At 41.8% G+C, this 19,962-nt stretch overlaps 5 non-coding genes across 5 annotated transcripts; all 5 read left to right on the top strand.

Moving 5' to 3' along the window:
- The first annotated feature begins 1,204 nt into the window (after positions 1-1,204).
- TRNAV-CAC (transfer RNA valine (anticodon CAC)) lies at positions 1,205-1,277 on the top strand. The gene has a single exon. It is a non-coding gene; the product is annotated as a tRNA-Val (tRNA).
- Positions 1,278-6,001: 4,724 nt separating this feature from the next.
- TRNAV-CAC (transfer RNA valine (anticodon CAC)) lies at positions 6,002-6,074 on the top strand. Its single transcript has one exon. It is a non-coding gene; the product is annotated as a tRNA-Val (tRNA).
- Positions 6,075-8,400: 2,326 nt separating this feature from the next.
- TRNAV-CAC (transfer RNA valine (anticodon CAC)) lies at positions 8,401-8,473 on the top strand. Its single transcript has one exon. It is a non-coding gene; the product is annotated as a tRNA-Val (tRNA).
- Positions 8,474-13,187: 4,714 nt separating this feature from the next.
- On the top strand, positions 13,188-13,260 carry TRNAV-CAC (transfer RNA valine (anticodon CAC)). The gene has a single exon. It is a non-coding gene; the product is annotated as a tRNA-Val (tRNA).
- Positions 13,261-17,974: 4,714 nt separating this feature from the next.
- TRNAV-CAC (transfer RNA valine (anticodon CAC)) lies at positions 17,975-18,047 on the top strand. Its single transcript has one exon. It is a non-coding gene; the product is annotated as a tRNA-Val (tRNA).
- The last annotated feature ends 1,915 nt before the right edge of the window (positions 18,048-19,962 follow it).

Here is a 19,962-nt window from a genome sequence, read left to right as displayed (position 1 = left end):
AAACAATTTAAAATATCCCAGAAAAAGAAAATAAGCATGCTTAATCAGAGCTTTCTGGACAGGAAGGACATTTGAGCAAGTGAGGAATAAGCACTGCTTTTGTTAATTTGCATAGGCAGAATAGAGACTTCTGGGAAAAGGCCGAAATTACAGACACAGAAAATAACTGCATCTATAGAGAACGCTAAGAAGTGTTGGCAGCTTTTCCTCTGACCCTGGCCACTTTTACAAGCAATCCTATGATAGTCAGCAGGACCCACCCTAAAAAGGAAGGGGCATCCACTTGGACCCTTTCCACCTTTTCTAAGTCTCGCCTGATCGAGCCTGATTGAGCACTGATTGAGCAGATAAGCACATGTAATTCTCATTTCAGAAAGGTATTGGTTAGCTTGCTGCTAGCAGCTCAGTTATGTTATGATGTTAGAGGCTATGCAAGGAATGCTTTAGTCCAGCGATATGCAGTTTTTATTGCGCCTTGCATTCAGCAGGAAGATCTTTAGCTTGAATCTGTGGCCTAGGTATTCACCTTGGTATTTCTATTGGCACAAAGTGAAGGAATATTTGAGAGAAAATGCACAATGTGTTTCTTATGTTGTTATGAACAACTTGTTACTCTTTCTCATTAAGCTTCAGCCACTGCAGAAATATATAAATAAGGGCTGACTTCCTGTAAGACGTGTCCAAAGCTGGGACGAAATAAAAGGAGACACTTGTAAATGATAGTGCTATCGTTTGAGAAAGGGTAAGTTGAGACTGACTTTCATGCGTATTCACAGACCAAGCATCATAAAGATACCAGCATGATCTTCATTGCGGGCTTAGAGCCGGTATTGGCTTTTGAGAGGTAAGAGGATTTTGAGGGCTCGTTGGTCTAGGGGTATGATTCTCGCTTTGGGTGCGAGAGGTCCCGGGTTCAAAGCCCGGACGAGCCCTTTTCTTGGTACTCTTTTCAAGTTGTTTTGAAGTTTGCGTTTCAAAGCCAACATCAATTTTTTCTTTGCAGTAGTGGATAATTCTTTGCTAGAGTCTCATGCTTCAGCCCTGCCCAGTCTGAGCTAATACCAAACATCTGGTCTTGCATGGCATGTACGAGCGTTCAGCTAGGGATGTCGGGCAGGTTGCATGAATTAAATCTAAAGCCAGAGGCCCATGGAATAGCCAGTTCGGAGCAGTTTCATTACAGAAAAATCAACTGTAGGTATCTGTTTCTGTAGTGTAGTGGTTATCACGTTCGCCTCACACGCGAAAGGTCCCCGGTTCGAAACCGGGCAGAAACAGTTGTTATATTGTGTTGGCTACAATGTTGATAGGTGCCGTTTTGCCATGGAATTGTCCAAGCCCTGAAGATTATTTCATGCAATCTCGTTCCAAGAAAGGGAATTCTCTCAAAACACTAAAGTAATCGGCGTGTGGATGTATCTGTTGGTTCTCAGACCTTGCTTTCAAAAGAGCCCTGCAATCGGTTCGCTGCTCACCTAGAACAAGCATTAACATGAAGAATTGTTGGCACCAACAGGAATCCTATTTTAGTGGAGTGTTTCTGGCTTTGAGTGCAGAGGCCCTCGGCTCAATTCGAAGATGATCCTTCTCAAGGTGATGATACAAATGCATTGTCACTTTTACGTTTAATGTCAGAATCATTTATTTCCAGTTGGTGGTGTAAGAATGTTTGCAACAGTATGGCGATTTTTCCTAGCCATGCATGAATGAAAGCATATCACTCGCCTTTAGGTGTTTTTCTAATACATTGATATTTGCATCTTCCTTCCTAGCCTGCATGCTTGACTATCTTACAGGAAGCATGTAATAAGTATCACATCAGGGCCCTTCTTCTACTCAATTCACAACTGTTCTATCACGACATAGATAAGAAAGCTGCATCTGCTTTTGTTGTGTAGTGGTAATCAGGTTTACCTGACGTGTGAAAGCCCCATGCTTTGAAAGTACACAGTAACAAAGAAACCGATGACTTTTATAAAAAGGTGTCATGTGTGTCTCTTACTTTGCACAAAAAGTGCCAGAGATGACTTCATTTGCAGTCACTTGAAAAGTAGGGATTCTCCAATAAATGGTAAATGGTTGAAACAAATCTGAAGAAATGCATGACATACCTGTGTGTGTGTGTGTACGCATGTATGTATATATAGGGAGAGAGAGAGCGTCAATATAAACAGACTTTATTTCAATCAAGCTGTCTTTTCTATCCTTCAGGAGCAGAATGTTCTGATCATCAGCGCTCCAGAATGTAGTGTTTTCTTCGCAAGCATCACATATTGTGATGTGTTAGCTAAAAGTTCCATATCCTACAGACTGATATATTCCTCTGTACTTGCACCTTGGGGATTCATCAAAACCTGGCATGATAAGCAGCTTTCTACTGCTCACAGACTGGACAGCGAAACAATTTAAAATATCCCAGAAAAAGAAAATAAGCATGCTTAATCAGAGCTTTCTGGACAGGAAGGACATTTGAGCAAGTGAGGAATAAGCACTGCTTTTGTTAATTTGCATAGGCAGAATAGAGACTTCTGGGAAAAGGCCGAAATTACAGACACAGAAAATGGCTGCATCTATAGAGAACGCTAAGAAGTGTTGGCAGCTTTTCCTCTGACCCTGGCCACTTTTACAAGCAATCCTATGATAGTCAGCAGGACCCACCCTAAAAAGGAAGGGGCATCCACTTGGACCCTTTCCACCTTTTCTAAGTCTCGCCTGATCGAGCCTGATTGAGCACTGATTGAGCAGATAAGCACATGTAATTCTCATTTCAGAAAGGTATTGGTTAGCTTGCTGCTAGCAGCTCAGTTATGTTATGATGTTAGAGGCTATGCAAGGAATGCTTTAGTCCAGCGATATGCAGTTTTTATTGCGCCTTGCATTCAGCAGGAAGATCTTTAGCTTGAATCTGTGGCCTAGGTATTCACCTTGGTATTTCTATTGGCACAAAGTGAAGGAGTATTTGAGAGAAAATGCACAATGTGTTTCTTATGTTGTTATGAACAACTTGTTACTCTTTCTCATTAAGCTTCAGCCACTGCAGAAATATATAAATAAGGGCTGACTTCCTGTAAGACGTGTCCAAAGCTGGGACAAAATAAAAGGAGACACTTGTAAATGATAGTGCTATCGTTTGAGAAAGGGTAAGTTGAGACTGACTTTCATGCGTATTCACAGACCAAGCATCATAAAGATACCAGCATGATCTTCATTGCGGGCTTAGAGCCGGTATTGGCTTTTGAGAGGTAAGAGGATTTTGAGGGCTCGTTGGTCTAGGGGTATGATTCTCGCTTTGGGTGCGAGAGGTCCCGGGTTCAAATCGCGGACGAGCCCTTTTCTTGGTACTCTTTTCAAGTTGTTTTGAAGTTTGCGTTTCAAAGCCAACATCAATTTTTTCTTTGCAGTAGTGGATAATTGTTTGCTAGAGTCTCATGCTTCAGCCCTGCCCAGTCTGAGCTAATACCAAACATCTGGTCTTGCATGGCATGTACGAGCGTTCAGCTAGGGATGTCGGGCAGGTTGCATGAATTAAATCTAAAGCCAGAGGCCCATGGAATAGCCAGTTCGGAGCAGTTTCATTACAGAAAAATCAACTGTAGGTATCTGATTCTGTAGTGTAGTGGTTATCACGTTCGCCTCACACGCGAAAGGTCCCTGGTTCGAAACCGGGCAGAAACAGTTGTTATATTGTGTTGGCTACAATGTTGATAGGTGCCGTTTTGCCATGGAATTGTCCAAGCCCTGAAGATTATTTCATGCAATCTCGTTCCAAGAAAGGGAATTCTCTCAAAACACTAAAGTAATCGGCGTGTGGATGTATCTGTTGGTTCTCAGACCTTGCTTTCAAAAGAGCCCTGCAATCGGTTCGCTGCTCACCTAGAACAAGCATTAACATGAAGAATTGTTGGCACCAACAGGAATCTTATTTTAGTGGAGTGTTTCTGGCTTTGAGTGCAGAGGCCCTCGGCTCAATTCCAAGATGATCCTTCTCAAGGTGATGATACAAATGCATTGTCACCTTTACGTTTAATGTCAGAATCATTTATTTCCAGTTGGTGGTGTAAGAATGTTTGCAACAGTATGGCGATTTTTCCTAGCCATGCATGAATGAAAGCATATCACTCGCCTTTAGGTGTTTTTCTAATACATTGATATTTGCATCTTCCTTCCTAGCCTGCATGTTTGACTATCTTACAGGAAGCATGTAATAAGTATCACATCAGGGCCCTTCTTCTACTCAATTCACAACTGTTCTATCACAACATAGATAAGAAAGCTGCATCTGCTTTTGTTGTGTAGTGGTAATCAGGTTTACCTGACGTGTGAAAGCCCCATGCTTTGAAAGTACACAGTAACAAAGAAACCGATGACTTTTATAAAAAGGTGCCATGTGTGTCTCTTACTTTGCACAAAAAGTGCCAGAGATGACTTCATTTGCAGTCACTTGAAAAGTAGGGATTCTCCAATAAATGGTAAATGGTTGAAACAAATCTGAAGAAATGCATGACATACCTGTGTGTGTGTGTGTGTACGCATGTATGTATATATAGGGAGAGAGAGAGCGTCAATATAAACAGACTTTATTTCAATCAAGCTGTCTTTTCTATCCTTCAGGAGCAGAATGTTCTGATCATCAGCGCTCCAGAATGTAGTGTTTTCTTGGCAAGCATCACATATTGTGATGTGTTAGCTAAAAGTTCCATATCCTACAGACTGATATATTCCTCTGTACTTGCACCTTGGGGATTCATCAAAACCTGGCATAATAAGCAGCTTTCTACTGCCACAGACTGGACAGCGAAACAATTTAAAATATCCCAGAAAAAGCAAATAAGCATGCTTAATCAGAGCTTTCTGGACAGGAAGGACATTTGAGCAAGTGAGGAATAAGCACTGCTTTTGTTAATTTGCATAGGCAGAATAGAGACTTCTGGGAAAAGGCCGAAATTACAGACACAGAAAATGGCTGCATCTATAGAGAACGCTAAGAAGTGTTGGCAGCTTTTCCTCTGACCCTGGCCACTTTTACAAGCAATCCTATGATAGTCAGCAGGACCCACCCTAAAAAGGAAGGGGCATCCACTTGGACCCTTTCCACCTTTTCTAAGTCTCGCCTCATCGAGCCTGATCGAGCACTGATTGAGCAGATAAGCACATGTAATTCTCATTTCAGAAAGGTATTGGTTAGCTTGCTGCTAGCAGCTCAGTTATGTTATGATGTTAGAGGCTATGCAAGGAATGCTTTAGTCCAGCGATATGCAGTTTTTATTGCGCCTTGCATTCAGCAGGAAGATCTTTAGCTTGAATCTGTGGCCTAGGTATTCACCTTGGTATTTCTATTGGCACAAAGTGAAGGAGTATTTGAGAGAAAATGCACAATGTGTTTCTTATGTTGTTATGAACAACTTGTTACTCTTTCTCATTAAGCTTCAGCCACTGCAGAAATATATAAATAAGGGCTGACTTCCTGTAAGACGTGTCCAAAGCTGGGACGAAATAAAAGGAGACACTTGTAAATGATAGTGCTATCGTTTGAGAAAGGGTAAGTTGAGACTGACTTTCATGCGTATTCACAGACCAAGCATCATAAAGATACCAGCATGATCTTCATTGCGGGCTTAGAGCCGGTATTGGCTTTTGAGAGGTAAGAGGATTTTGAGGGCTCGTTGGTCTAGGGGTATGATTCTCGCTTTGGGTGCGAGAGGTCCCGGGTTCAAAGCCCGGACGAGCCCTTTTCTTGGTACTCTTTTCAAGTTGTTTTGAAGTTTGCGTTTCAAAGCCAACATCAATTTTTTCTTTGCAGTAGTGGATAATTCTTTGCTAGAGTCTCATGCTTCAGCCCTGCCCAGTCTGAGCTAATACCAAACATCCGGTCTTGCATGGCATGTACGAGCGTTCAGCTAGGGATGTCGGGCAGGTTGCATGAATTAAATCTAAAGCCAGAGGCCCATGGAATAGCCAGTTCGGAGCAGTTTCATTACAGAAAAATCAACTGTAGGTATCTGTTTCTGTAGTGTAGTGGTTATCACGTTCGCCTCACACGCGAAAGGTCCCTGGTTCGAAACCGGGCAGAAACAGTTGTTATATTGTGTTGGCTACAATGTTGATAGGTGCCGTTTTGCCATGGAATTGTCCAAGCCCTGAAGATTATTTCATGCAATCTCGTTCCAAGAAAGGGAATTCTCTCAAAACACTAAAGTAATCGGCGTGTGGATGTATCTGTTGGTTCTCAGACCTTGCTTTCAAAAGAGCCCTGCAATCGGTTCGCTGCTCACCTAGAACAAGCATTAACATGAAGAATTGTTGGCACCAACAGGAATCTTATTTTAGTGGAGTGTTTCTGGCTTTGAGTGCAGAGGCCCTCGGCTCAATTCCAAGATGATCCTTCTCAAGGTGATGATACAAATGCATTGTCACCTTTACGTTTAATGTCAGAATCATTTATTTCCAGTTGGTGGTGTAAGAATGTTTGCAACAGTATGGCGATTTTTCCTAGCCATGCATGAATGAAAGCATATCACTCGCCTTTAGGTGTTTTTCTAATACATTGATATTTGCATCTTCCTTCCTAGCCTGCATGTTTGACTATCTTACAGGAAGCATGTAATAAGTATCACATCAGGGCCCTTCTTCTACTCAATTCACAACTGTTCTATCACAACATAGATAAGAAAGCTGCATCTGCTTTTGTTGTGTAGTGGTAATCAGGTTTACCTGACGTGTGAAAGCCCCATGCTTTGAAAGTACACAGTAACAAAGAAACCGATGACTTTTATAAAAAGGTGCCATGTGTGTCTCTTACTTTGCACAAAAAGTGCCAGAGATGACTTCATTTGCAGTCACTTGAAAAGTAGGGATTCTCCAATAAATGGTAAATGGTTGAAACAAATCTGAAGAAATGCATGACATACCTGTGTGTGTGTGTGTGTACGCATGTATGTATATATAGGGAGAGAGAGAGCGTCAATATAAACAGACTTTATTTCAATCAAGCTGTCTTTTCTATCCTTCAGGAGCAGAATGTTCTGATCATCAGCGCTCCAGAATGTAGTGTTTTCTTGGCAAGCATCACATATTGTGATGTGTTAGCTAAAAGTTCCATATCCTACAGACTGATATATTCCTCTGTACTTGCACCTTGGGGATTCATCAAAACCTGGCATAATAAGCAGCTTTCTACTGCCACAGACTGGACAGCGAAACAATTTAAAATATCCCAGAAAAAGCAAATAAGCATGCTTAATCAGAGCTTTCTGGACAGGAAGGACATTTGAGCAAGTGAGGAATAAGCACTGCTTTTGTTAATTTGCATAGGCAGAATAGAGACTTCTGGGAAAAGGCCGAAATTACAGACACAGAAAATGGCTGCATCTATAGAGAACGCTAAGAAGTGTTGGCAGCTTTTCCTCTGACCCTGGCCACTTTTACAAGCAATCCTATGATAGTCAGCAGGACCCACCCTAAAAAGGAAGGGGCATCCACTTGGACCCTTTCCACCTTTTCTAAGTCTCGCCTCATCGAGCCTGATCGAGCACTGATTGAGCAGATAAGCACATGTAATTCTCATTTCAGAAAGGTATTGGTTAGCTTGCTGCTAGCAGCTCAGTTATGTTATGATGTTAGAGGCTATGCAAGGAATGCTTTAGTCCAGCGATATGCAGTTTTTATTGCGCCTTGCATTCAGCAGGAAGATCTTTAGCTTGAATCTGTGGCCTAGGTATTCACCTTGGTATTTCTATTGGCACAAAGTGAAGGAGTATTTGAGAGAAAATGCACAATGTGTTTCTTATGTTGTTATGAACAACTTGTTACTCTTTCTCATTAAGCTTCAGCCACTGCAGAAATATATAAATAAGGGCTGACTTCCTGTAAGACGTGTCCAAAGCTGGGACGAAATAAAAGGAGACACTTGTAAATGATAGTGCTATCGTTTGAGAAAGGGTAAGTTGAGACTGACTTTCATGCGTATTCACAGACCAAGCATCATAAAGATACCAGCATGATCTTCATTGCGGGCTTAGAGCCGGTATTGGCTTTTGAGAGGTAAGAGGATTTTGAGGGCTCGTTGGTCTAGGGGTATGATTCTCGCTTTGGGTGCGAGAGGTCCCGGGTTCAAAGCCCGGACGAGCCCTTTTCTTGGTACTCTTTTCAAGTTGTTTTGAAGTTTGCGTTTCAAAGCCAACATCAATTTTTTCTTTGCAGTAGTGGATAATTCTTTGCTAGAGTCTCATGCTTCAGCCCTGCCCAGTCTGAGCTAATACCAAACATCCGGTCTTGCATGGCATGTACGAGCGTTCAGCTAGGGATGTCGGGCAGGTTGCATGAATTAAATCTAAAGCCAGAGGCCCATGGAATAGCCAGTTCGGAGCAGTTTCATTACAGAAAAATCAACTGTAGGTATCTGTTTCTGTAGTGTAGTGGTTATCACGTTCGCCTCACACGCGAAAGGTCCCCGGTTCGAAACCGGGCAGAAACAGTTGTTATATTGTGTTGGCTACAATGTTGATAGGTGCCGTTTTGCCATGGAATTGTCCAAGCCCTGAAGATTATTTCATGCAATCTCGTTCCAAGAAAGGGAATTCTCTCAAAACACTAAAGTAATCGGCGTGTGGATGTATCTGTTGGTTCTCAGACCTTGCTTTCAAAAGAGCCCTGCAATCGGTTCGCTGCTCACCTAGAACAAGCATTAACATGAAGAATTGTTGGCACCAACAGGAATCTTATTTTAGTGGAGTGTTTCTGGCTTTGAGTGCAGAGGCCCTCGGCTCAATTCCAAGATGATCCTTCTCAAGGTGATGATACAAATGCATTGTCACCTTTACGTTTAATGTCAGAATCATTTATTTCCAGTTGGTGGTGTAAGAATGTTTGCAACAGTATGGCGATTTTTCCTAGCCATGCATGAATGAAAGCATATCACTCGCCTTTAGGTGTTTTTCTAATACATTGATATTTGCATCTTCCTTCCTAGCCTGCATGTTTGACTATCTTACAGGCTGCATGTAATAAGTATCACATCAGGGCCCTTCTTCTACTCAATTCACAACTGTTCTATCACGACATAGATAAGAAAGCTGCATCTGCTTTTGTTGTGTAGTGGTAATCAGGTTTGCCTGACGTGTGAAAGCCCCATGCTTTGAAAGTACACAGTAACAAAGAAACCGATGACTTTTATAAAAAGGTGTCATGTGTGTCTCTTACTTTGCACAAAAAGTGCCAGAGATGACTTCATTTGCAGTCACTTGAAAAGTAGGGATTCTCCAATAAATGGTAAATGGTTGAAACAAATCTGAAGAAATGCATGACATACCTGTGTGTGTGTGTGTACGCATGTATGTATATATAGGGAGAGAGAGAGCGTCAATATAAACAGACTTTATTTCAATCAAGCTGTCTTTTCTATCCTTCAGGAGCAGAATGTTCTGATCATCAGCGCTCCAGAATGTAGTGTTTTCTTGGCAAGCATCACATATTGTGATGTGTTAGCTAAAAGTTCCATATCCTACAGACTGATATATTCCTCTGTACTTGCACCTTGGGGATTCATCAAAACCTGGCATAATAAGCAGCTTTCTACTGCTCACAGACTGGACAGCGAAACAATTTAAAATATCCCAGAAAAAGAAAATAAGCATGCTTAATCAGAGCTTTCTGGACAGGAAGGACATTTGAGCAAGTGAGGAATAAGCACTGCTTTTGTTAATTTGCATAGGCAGAATAGAGACTTCTGGGAAAAGGCCGAAATTACAGACACAGAAAATGGCTGCATCTATAGAGAACGCTAAGAAGTGTTGGCAGCTTTTCCTCTGACCCTGGCCACTTTTACAAGCAATCCTATGATAGTCAGCAGGACCCACCCTAAAAAGGAAGGGGCATCCACTTGGACCCTTTCCACCTTTTCTAAGTCTCGCCTGATTGAGCACTGATTGAGCAGATAAGCACATGTAATTCTCATTTCAGAAAGGTATTGGTTAGCTTGCTGCTAGCAGCTCAGTTATGTTATGATGTTAGAGGCTATGCAAGGAATGCTTTAGTCCAGCGATATGCAGTTTTTATTGCGCCTTGCATTCAGCAGGAAGATCTTTAGCTTGAATCTGTGGCCTAGGTATTCACCTTGGTATTTCTATTGGCACAAAGTGAAGGAGTATTTGAGAGAAAATGCACAATGTGTTTCTTATGTTGTTATGAACAACTTGTTACTCTTTCTCATTAAGCTTCAGCCACTGCAGAAATATATAAATAAGGGCTGACTTCCTGTAAGACGTGTCCAAAGCTGGGACGAAATAAAAGGAGACACTTGTAAATGATAGTGCTATCGTTTGAGAAAGGGTAAGTTGAGACTGACTTTCATGCGTATTCACAGACCAAGCATCATAAAGATACCAGCATGATCTTCATTGCGGGCTTAGAGCCGGTATTGGCTTTTGAGAGGTAAGAGGATTTTGAGGGCTCGTTGGTCTAGGGGTATGATTCTCGCTTTGGGTGCGAGAGGTCCCGGGTTCAAATCGCGGACGAGCCCTTTTCTTGGTACTCTTTTCAAGTTGTTTTGAAGTTTGCGTTTCAAAGCCAACATCAATTTTTTCTTTGCAGTAGTGGATAATTCTTTGCTAGAGTCTCATGCTTCAGCCCTGCCCAGTCTGAGCTAATACCAAACATCCGGTCTTGCATGGCATGTACGAGCGTTCAGCTAGGGATGTCGGGCAGGTTGCATGAATTAAATCTAAAGCCAGAGGCCCATGGAATAGCCAGTTCGGAGCAGTTTCATTACAGAAAAATCAACTGTAGGTATCTGATTCTGTAGTGTAGTGGTTATCACGTTCGCCTCACACGCGAAAGGTCCCTGGTTCGAAACCGGGCAGAAACAGTTGTTATATTGTGTTGGCTACAATGTTGATAGGTGCCGTTTTGCCATGGAATTGTCCAAGCCCTGAAGATTATTTCATGCAATCTCGTTCCAAGAAAGGGAATTCTCTCAAAACACTAAAGTAATCGGCGTGTGGATGTATCTGTTGGTTCTCAGACCTTGCTTTCAAAAGAGCCCTGCAATCGGTTCGCTGCTCACCTAGAACAAGCATTAACATGAAGAATTGTTGGCACCAACAGGAATCTTATTTTAGTGGAGTGTTTCTGGCTTTGAGTGCAGAGGCCCTCGGCTCAATTCCAAGATGATCCTTCTCAAGGTGATGATACAAATGCATTGTCACCTTTACGTTTAATGTCAGAATCATTTATTTCCAGTTGGTGGTGTAAGAATGTTTGCAACAGTATGGCGATTTTTCCTAGCCATGCATGAATGAAAGCATATCACTCGCCTTTAGGTGTTTTTCTAATACATTGATATTTGCATCTTCCTTCCTAGCCTGCATGTTTGACTATCTTACAGGAAGCATGTAATAAGTATCACATCAGGGCCCTTCTTCTACTCAATTCACAACTGTTCTATCACAACATAGATAAGAAAGCTGCATCTGCTTTTGTTGTGTAGTGGTAATCAGGTTTACCTGACGTGTGAAAGCCCCATGCTTTGAAAGTACACAGTAACAAAGAAACCGATGACTTTTATAAAAAGGTGCCATGTGTGTCTCTTACTTTGCACAAAAAGTGCCAGAGATGACTTCATTTGCAGTCACTTGAAAAGTAGGGATTCTCCAATAAATGGTAAATGGTTGAAACAAATCTGAAGAAATGCATGACATACCTGTGTGTGTGTGTGTGTACGCATGTATGTATATATAGGGAGAGAGAGAGCGTCAATATAAACAGACTTTATTTCAATCAAGCTGTCTTTTCTATCCTTCAGTAGCAGAATGTTCTGATCATCAGCGCTCCAGAATGTAGTGTTTTCTTGGCAAGCATCACATATTGTGATGTGTTAGCTAAAAGTTCCATATCCTACAGACTGATATATTCCTCTGTACTTGCACCTTGGGGATTCATCAAAACCTGGCATAATAAGCAGCTTTCTACTGCCACAGACTGGACAGCGAAACAATTTAAAATATCCCAGAAAAAGCAAATAAGCATGCTTAATCAGAGCTTTCTGGACAGGAAGGACATTTGAGCAAGTGAGGAATAAGCACTGCTTTTGTTAATTTGCATAGGCAGAATAGAGACTTCTGGGAAAAGGCCGAAATTACAGACACAGAAAATGGCTGCATCTATAGAGAACGCTAAGAAGTGTTGGCAGCTTTTCCTCTGACCCTGGCCACTTTTACAAGCAATCCTATGATAGTCAGCAGGACCCACCCTAAAAAGGAAGGGGCATCCACTTGGACCCTTTCCACCTTTTCTAAGTCTCGCCTCATCGAGCCTGATCGAGCACTGATTGAGCAGATAAGCACATGTAATTCTCATTTCAGAAAGGTATTGGTTAGCTTGCTGCTAGCAGCTCAGTTATGTTATGATGTTAGAGGCTATGCAAGGAATGCTTTAGTCCAGCGATATGCAGTTTTTATTGCGCCTTGCATTCAGCAGGAAGATCTTTAGCTTGAATCTGTGGCCTAGGTATTCACCTTGGTATTTCTATTGGCACAAAGTGAAGGAGTATTTGAGAGAAAATGCACAATGTGTTTCTTATGTTGTTATGAACAACTTGTTACTCTTTCTCATTAAGCTTCAGCCACTGCAGAAATATATAAATAAGGGCTGACTTCCTGTAAGACGTGTCCAAAGCTGGGACGAAATAAAAGGAGACACTTGTAAATGATAGTGCTATCGTTTGAGAAAGGGTAAGTTGAGACTGACTTTCATGCGTATTCACAGACCAAGCATCATAAAGATACCAGCATGATCTTCATTGCGGGCTTAGAGCCGGTATTGGCTTTTGAGAGGTAAGAGGATTTTGAGGGCTCGTTGGTCTAGGGGTATGATTCTCGCTTTGGGTGCGAGAGGTCCCGGGTTCAAAGCCCGGACGAGCCCTTTTCTTGGTACTCTTTTCAAGTTGTTTTGAAGTTTGCGTTTCAAAGCCAACATCAATTTTTTCTTTGCAGTAGTGGATAATTCTTTGCTAGAGTCTCATGCTTCAGCCCTGCCCAGTCTGAGCTAATACCAAACATCCGGTCTTGCATGGCATGTACGAGCGTTCAGCTAGGGATGTCGGGCAGGTTGCATGAATTAAATCTAAAGCCAGAGGCCCATGGAATAGCCAGTTCGGAGCAGTTTCATTACAGAAAAATCAACTGTAGGTATCTGTTTCTGTAGTGTAGTGGTTATCACGTTCGCCTCACACGCGAAAGGTCCCCGGTTCGAAACCGGGCAGAAACAGTTGTTATATTGTGTTGGCTACAATGTTGATAGGTGCCGTTTTGCCATGGAATTGTCCAAGCCCTGAAGATTATTTCATGCAATCTCGTTCCAAGAAAGGGAATTCTCTCAAAACACTAAAGTAATCGGCGTGTGGATGTATCTGTTGGTTCTCAGACCTTGCTTTCAAAAGAGCCCTGCAATCGGTTCGCTGCTCACCTAGAACAAGCATTAACATGAAGAATTGTTGGCACCAACAGGAATCTTATTTTAGTGGAGTGTTTCTGGCTTTGAGTGCAGAGGCCCTCGGCTCAATTCCAAGATGATCCTTCTCAAGGTGATGATACAAATGCATTGTCACCTTTACGTTTAATGTCAGAATCATTTATTTCCAGTTGGTGGTGTAAGAATGTTTGCAACAGTATGGCGATTTTTCCTAGCCATGCATGAATGAAAGCATATCACTCGCCTTTAGGTGTTTTTCTAATACATTGATATTTGCATCTTCCTTCCTAGCCTGCATGTTTGACTATCTTACAGGCTGCATGTAATAAGTATCACATCAGGGCCCTTCTTCTACTCAATTCACAACTGTTCTATCACGACATAGATAAGAAAGCTGCATCTGCTTTTGTTGTGTAGTGGTAATCAGGTTTGCCTGACGTGTGAAAGCCCCATGCTTTGAAAGTACACAGTAACAAAGAAACCGATGACTTTTATAAAAAGGTGTCATGTGTGTCTCTTACTTTGCACAAAAAGTGCCAGAGATGACTTCATTTGCAGTCACTTGAAAAGTAGGGATTCTCCAATAAATGGTAAATGGTTGAAACAAATCTGAAGAAATGCATGACATACCTGTGTGTGTGTGTGTACGCATGTATGTATATATAGGGAGAGAGAGAGCGTCAATATAAACAGACTTTATTTCAATCAAGCTGTCTTTTCTATCCTTCAGGAGCAGAATGTTCTGATCATCAGCGCTCCAGAATGTAGTGTTTTCTTGGCAAGCATCACATATTGTGATGTGTTAGCTAAAAGTTCCATATCCTACAGACTGATATATTCCTCTGTACTTGCACCTTGGGGATTCATCAAAACCTGGCATAATAAGCAGCTTTCTACTGCTCACAGACTGGACAGCGAAACAATTTAAAATATCCCAGAAAAAGAAAATAAGCATGCTTAATCAGAGCTTTCTGGACAGGAAGGACATTTGAGCAAGTGAGGAATAAGCACTGCTTTTGTTAATTTGCATAGGCAGAATAGAGACTTCTGGGAAAAGGCCGAAATTACAGACACAGAAAATGGCTGCATCTATAGAGAACGCTAAGAAGTGTTGGCAGCTTTTCCTCTGACCCTGGCCACTTTTACAAGCAATCCTATGATAGTCAGCAGGACCCACCCTAAAAAGGAAGGGGCATCCACTTGGACCCTTTCCACCTTTTCTAAGTCTCGCCTGATTGAGCACTGATTGAGCAGATAAGCACATGTAATTCTCATTTCAGAAAGGTATTGGTTAGCTTGCTGCTAGCAGCTCAGTTATGTTATGATGTTAGAGGCTATGCAAGGAATGCTTTAGTCCAGCGATATGCAGTTTTTATTGCGCCTTGCATTCAGCAGGAAGATCTTTAGCTTGAATCTGTGGCCTAGGTATTCACCTTGGTATTTCTATTGGCACAAAGTGAAGGAGTATTTGAGAGAAAATGCACAATGTGTTTCTTATGTTGTTATGAACAACTTGTTACTCTTTCTCATTAAGCTTCAGCCACTGCAGAAATATATAAATAAGGGCTGACTTCCTGTAAGACGTGTCCAAAGCTGGGACGAAATAAAAGGAGACACTTGTAAATGATAGTGCTATCGTTTGAGAAAGGGTAAGTTGAGACTGACTTTCATGCGTATTCACAGACCAAGCATCATAAAGATACCAGCATGATCTTCATTGCGGGCTTAGAGCCGGTATTGGCTTTTGAGAGGTAAGAGGATTTTGAGGGCTCGTTGGTCTAGGGGTATGATTCTCGCTTTGGGTGCGAGAGGTCCCGGGTTCAAATCGCGGACGAGCCCTTTTCTTGGTACTCTTTTCAAGTTGTTTTGAAGTTTGCGTTTCAAAGCCAACATCAATTTTTTCTTTGCAGTAGTGGATAATTCTTTGCTAGAGTCTCATGCTTCAGCCCTGCCCAGTCTGAGCTAATACCAAACATCCGGTCTTGCATGGCATGTACGAGCGTTCAGCTAGGGATGTCGGGCAGGTTGCATGAATTAAATCTAAAGCCAGAGGCCCATGGAATAGCCAGTTCGGAGCAGTTTCATTACAGAAAAATCAACTGTAGGTATCTGATTCTGTAGTGTAGTGGTTATCACGTTCGCCTCACACGCGAAAGGTCCCTGGTTCGAAACCGGGCAGAAACAGTTGTTATATTGTGTTGGCTACAATGTTGATAGGTGCCGTTTTGCCATGGAATTGTCCAAGCCCTGAAGATTATTTCATGCAATCTCGTTCCAAGAAAGGGAATTCTCTCAAAACACTAAAGTAATCGGCGTGTGGATGTATCTGTTGGTTCTCAGACCTTGCTTTCAAAAGAGCCCTGCAATCGGTTCGCTGCTCACCTAGAACAAGCATTAACATGAAGAATTGTTGGCACCAACAGGAATCTTATTTTAGTGGAGTGTTTCTGGCTTTGAGTGCAGAGGCCCTCGGCTCAATTCCAAGATGATCCTTCTCAAGGTGATGATACAAATGCATTGTCACCTTTACGTTTAATGTCAGAATCATTTATTTCCAGTTGGTGGTGTAAGAATGTTTGCAACAGTATGGCGATTTTTCCTAGCCATGCATGAATGAAAGCATATCACTCGCCTTTAGGTGTTTTTCTAATACATTGATATTTGCATCTTCCTTCCTAGCCTGCATGTTTGACTATCTTACAGGAAGCATGTAATAAGTATCACATCAGGGCCCTTCTTCTACTCAATTCACAACTGTTCTATCACAACATAGATAAGAAAGCTGCATCTGCTTTTGTTGTGTAGTGGTAATCAGGTTTACCTGACGTGTGAAAGCCCCATGCTTTGAAAGTACACAGTAACAAAGAAACCGATGACTTTTATAAAAAGGTGCCATGTGTGTCTCTTACTTTGCACAAAAAGTGCCAGAGATGACTTCATTTGCAGTCACTTGAAAAGTAGGGATTCTCCAATAAATGGTAAATGGTTGAAACAAATCTGAAGAAATGCATGACATACCTGTGTGTGTGTGTGTGTACGCATGTATGTATATATAGGGAGAGAGAGAGCGTCAATATAAACAGACTTTATTTCAATCAAGCTGTCTTTTCTATCCTTCAGTAGCAGAATGTTCTGATCATCAGCGCTCCAGAATGTAGTGTTTTCTTGGCAAGCATCACATATTGTGATGTGTTAGCTAAAAGTTCCATATCCTACAGACTGATATATTCCTCTGTACTTGCACCTTGGGGATTCATCAAAACCTGGCATAATAAGCAGCTTTCTACTGCCACAGACTGGACAGCGAAACAATTTAAAATATCCCAGAAAAAGCAAATAAGCATGCTTAATCAGAGCTTTCTGGACAGGAAGGACATTTGAGCAAGTGAGGAATAAGCACTGCTTTTGTTAATTTGCATAGGCAGAATAGAGACTTCTGGGAAAAGGCCGAAATTACAGACACAGAAAATGGCTGCATCTATAGAGAACGCTAAGAAGTGTTGGCAGCTTTTCCTCTGACCCTGGCCACTTTTACAAGCAATCCTATGATAGTCAGCAGGACCCACCCTAAAAAGGAAGGGGCATCCACTTGGACCCTTTCCACCTTTTCTAAGTCTCGCCTCATCGAGCCTGATCGAGCACTGATTGAGCAGATAAGCACATGTAATTCTCATTTCAGAAAGGTATTGGTTAGCTTGCTGCTAGCAGCTCAGTTATGTTATGATGTTAGAGGCTATGCAAGGAATGCTTTAGTCCAGCGATATGCAGTTTTTATTGCGCCTTGCATTCAGCAGGAAGATCTTTAGCTTGAATCTGTGGCCTAGGTATTCACCTTGGTATTTCTATTGGCACAAAGTGAAGGAGTATTTGAGAGAAAATGCACAATGTGTTTCTTATGTTGTTATGAACAACTTGTTACTCTTTCTCATTAAGCTTCAGCCACTGCAGAAATATATAAATAAGGGCTGACTTCCTGTAAGACGTGTCCAAAGCTGGGACGAAATAAAAGGAGACACTTGTAAATGATAGTGCTATCGTTTGAGAAAGGGTAAGTTGAGACTGACTTTCATGCGTATTCACAGACCAAGCATCATAAAGATACCAGCATGATCTTCATTGCGGGCTTAGAGCCGGTATTGGCTTTTGAGAGGTAAGAGGATTTTGAGGGCTCGTTGGTCTAGGGGTATGATTCTCGCTTTGGGTGCGAGAGGTCCCGGGTTCAAATCCCGGACGAGCCCTTTTCTTGGTACTCTTTTCAAGTTGTTTTGAAGTTTGCGTTTCAAAGCCAACATCAATTTTTTCTTTGCAGTAGTGGATAATTCTTTGCTAGAGTCTCATGCTTCAGCCCTGCCCAGTCTGAGCTAATACCAAACATCCGGTCTTGCATGGCATGTACGAGCGTTCAGCTAGGGATGTCGGGCAGGTTGCATGAATTAAATCTAAAGCCAGAGGCCCATGGAATAGCCAGTTCGGAGCAGTTTCATTACAGAAAAATCAACTGTAGGTATCTGTTTCTGTAGTGTAGTGGTTATCACGTTCGCCTCACACGCGAAAGGTCCCCGGTTCGAAACCGGGCAGAAACAGTTGTTATATTGTGTTGGCTACAATGTTGATAGGTGCCGTTTTGCCATGGAATTGTCCAAGCCCTGAAGATTATTTCATGCAATCTCGTTCCAAGAAAGGGAATTCTCTCAAAACACTAAAGTAATCGGCGTGTGGATGTATCTGTTGGTTCTCAGACCTTGCTTTCAAAAGAGCCCTGCAATCGGTTCGCTGCTCACCTAGAACAAGCATTAACATGAAGAATTGTTGGCACCAACAGGAATCCTATTTTAGTGGAGTGTTTCTGGCTTTGAGTGCAGAGGCCCTCGGCTCAATTCCAAGATGATCCTTCTCAAGGTGATGATACAAATGCATTGTCACCTTTACGTTTAATGTCAGAATCATTTATTTCCAGTTGGTGGTGTAAGAATGTTTGCAACAGTATGGCGATTTTTCCTAGCCATGCATGAATGAAAGCATATCACTCGCCTTTAGGTGTTTTTCTAATACATTGATATTTGCATCTTCCTTCCTAGCCTGCATGTTTGACTATCTTACAGGAAGCATGTAATAAGTATCACATCAGGGCCCTTCTTCTTCTCAATTCACAACTGTTCTATCACGACATAGATAAGAAAGCTGCATCTGCTTTTGTTGTGTAGTGGTAATCAGGTTTACCTGACGTGTGAAAGCCCCATGCTTTGAAAGTACACAGTAACAAAGAAACCGATGACTTTTATAAAAAGGTGCCATGTGTGTCTCTTACTTTGCACAAAAAGTGCCAGAGATGACTTCATTTGCAGTCACTTGAAAAGTAGGGATTCTCCAATAAATGGTAAATGGTTGAAACAAATCTGAAGAAATGCATGACATACCTGTGTGTGTGTGTGTACGCATGTATGTATATATAGGGAGAGAGAGAGCGTCAATATAAACAGACTTTATTTCAATCAAGCTGTCTTTTCTATCCTTCAGGAGCAGAATGTTCTGATCATCAGCGCTCCAGAATGTAGTGTTTTCTTGGCAAGCATCACATATTGTGATGTGTTAGCTAAAAGTTCCATATCCTACAGACTGATATATTCCTCTGTACTTGCACCTTGGGGATTCATCAAAACCTGGCATAATAAGCAGCTTTCTACTGCTCACAGACTGGACAGCGAAACAATTTAAAATATCCCAGAAAAAGAAAATAAGCATGCTTAATCAGAGCTTTCTGGACAGGAAGGACATTTGAGCAAGTGAGGAATAAGCACTGCTTTTGTTAATTTGCATAGGCAGAATAGAGACTTCTGGGAAAAGGCCGAAATTACAGACACAGAAAATAACTGCATCTATAGAGAACGCTAAGAAGTGTTGGCAGCTTTTCCTCTGACCCTGGCCACTTTTACAAGCAATCCTATGATAGTCAGCAGGACCCACCCTAAAAAGGAAGGGGCATCCACTTGGACCCTTTCCACCTTTTCTAAGTCTCGCCTGATCGAGCCTGATTGAGCACTGATTGAGCAGATAAGCACATGTAATTCTCATTTCAGAAAGGTATTGGTTAGCTTGCTGCTAGCAGCTCAGTTATGTTATGATGTTAGAGGCTATGCAAGGAATGCTTTAGTCCAGCGATATGCAGTTTTTATTGCGCCTTGCATTCAGCAGGAAGATCTTTAGCTTGAATCTGTGGCCTAGGTATTCACCTTGGTATTTCTATTGGCACAAAGTGAAGGAGTATTTGAGAGAAAATGCACAATGTGTTTCTTATGTTGTTATGAACAACTTGTTACTCTTTCTCATTAAGCTTCAGCCACTGCAGAAATATATAAATAAGGGCTGACTTCCTGTAAGACGTGTCCAAAGCTGGGACGAAATAAAAGGAGACACTTGTAAATGATAGTGCTATCGTTTGAGAAAGGGTAAGTTGAGACTGACTTTCATGCGTATTCACAGACCAAGCATCATAAAGAT

This window comes from Triturus cristatus, chromosome 8 (assembly GCF_964204655.1).
Source record: "Triturus cristatus chromosome 8, aTriCri1.1, whole genome shotgun sequence".
Classification (NCBI taxonomy): domain Eukaryota; kingdom Metazoa; phylum Chordata; class Amphibia; order Caudata; family Salamandridae; genus Triturus; species Triturus cristatus.
Note: the sequence above shows the minus strand (reverse complement) of the source record. Positions and strands in the feature narration are given on the sequence as shown.